Source organism: Magnolia sinica, chromosome 16, assembly GCF_029962835.1.
Source record: "Magnolia sinica isolate HGM2019 chromosome 16, MsV1, whole genome shotgun sequence".
In the NCBI taxonomy this organism is placed as follows: Eukaryota; Viridiplantae; Streptophyta; class Magnoliopsida; order Magnoliales; family Magnoliaceae; genus Magnolia; species Magnolia sinica.
Genome location: NC_080588.1, coordinates 47113514 through 47115260, shown reverse-complemented (window position 1 = coordinate 47115260; position 1747 = coordinate 47113514). Strand labels below are relative to the sequence as shown.

The following is a 1747-nucleotide window of genomic DNA, read 5'->3' as shown; positions in this document are numbered from 1 at the left end:
TTATTCCAAATTTATAATTTAGATCTTCTTCTAGCTCTAGTTCTAATTACTTTCGGAAACGTACAAGATTAGTCCTTGTGAATTTGACCTCAATCTTACCGAGATTATTACTACATCGCGACCCTACATTTGGCGTAGTGAACAAGTTTTTAGCGTTGTTGTCAGGGACTATGGCTGTGTTTTTCTGGATTTAATTAGTATTAGAATTAGGTTAAGATTAGGATTAACTTTTTGTTTTGTTTCTAGTTTAGGATTTTTCTGAACTTGTTTTTAGAATCTAACTTGGTTTTTTATTTTGTAGGATTCTAACATAGCAATCTCCAATCTAGTAACCTCTTTTTAATTCTCTCTTTTTTTTAGATCTCTTATTTATTTTAGTTTTCCTAGTTTTATTTCTTAGGTTTAAGTTTAATTACTTAAAGGTTGCGAGTGTTTCATACCCAAGTGGGTTCGTGACAACACTCGACATCTCTTAAGTGAAGGAGGATTAGTCGAAGGGCTGCCTATCCATCACCGAATTAGACACCACTTAAGATCCTTAGAGTCGATAGAAGTGATGGCTATAAATCAACCTCAACCTCCAGTTGAGAAAATTCAGGATGAGAATAAGTTGCACAATGCACTCCCGCCTCATACTTTACGAGATTTGTTACAACCGGCGGGAGTGAGTACACCTTCCTGTATAGTTTTTCCAGAAAATACAGGAAATATAGATATTAAGCCAGGGGTGATTCAACTCCTTCCAAAGTTCCATGGACTTGAATTTGAAAGCCCATATCTGCACATGAAAGAGTTTGATGAGATAATAGCCGCTTTATACTTTCCTAATGCGTCTGAGGACACGATCAAGATGAAACTCTTTCCCTTCTCCTTAAAAGAAAAGGTTAAGATGTGGTTGCATTCACTATAACCACGATCCATTAGTAGATGGAATGACATGACAAGGGAGTTCATAAAGAAATTCTTCCCATACCATAAGACGAACACCATCAGAAAGTCAATCATGAACTTCACCCAAAAGGAAGATGAGACATTCTTTCAATGTTGGGAGAGGTTCAAGGATCTTGTTAGTTCCTGCCCACAACATGGCTTTGAAATGTGGCGCATAACAAACTTTTTCTACGATGGACTGACATCTTCTATGGGCCAATTGGTCGAGACAATGTGCAATGGGGAATTCATGAACAAAGATGTTGATGATGTGAGGGATTACTTTGAAAAACTCGTTGATAACGCACAATCATGGGACATCTCATTAAGACCTAACACCTCTTCTAAGACTACTCAATCAAAAGAGAGGGGCAGAATATATATATTGAAAGAGGAAGATGTTATCAATGTTAAAGTGGTTAATCCCACAAGAAAAATTGAGGCCATGGAACTCAAGAAGGATAAGGCTAAGGAAGTTATTTGCGGTATTTGCGCTTGCAACGTTCATACAACTGAAAATTGTCCAACAATACCTGCTTTTCAAGAAATATCAAATGAGCAATCGAATGCCGTGAACAACTACCAAAGGCCTTTTAAAGGACCCACTTCAAACACATACAATTCGAGTTGGAGAAATCATCCAAACTTCAGTTGGAAGAATGGACAAATTGCTACTCCTCAAGGAATCCCTAACCAATTCTTGAATCAAGGGAAACCTCAAGAGGAATCAGTTCAAAATCCCACACAAACTCAAGAGCTCATCCAACAAAGTACTATCCAAGCCTTATAAGAACTTACAAAGGTTATACAAAAGATA

General features: G+C 37.2%; 1 non-coding gene across 1 annotated transcript; it reads right to left on the bottom strand.

Annotated features, from left to right (window-relative positions):
• Positions 1-985: 985 nt before the first annotated feature.
• On the bottom strand, positions 986-1092 carry LOC131229993 (small nucleolar RNA R71). The gene has a single exon (XR_009163724.1). It is a non-coding gene; the product is annotated as a small nucleolar RNA R71 (small nucleolar RNA).
• Positions 1093-1747: the final 655 nt, after the last annotated feature.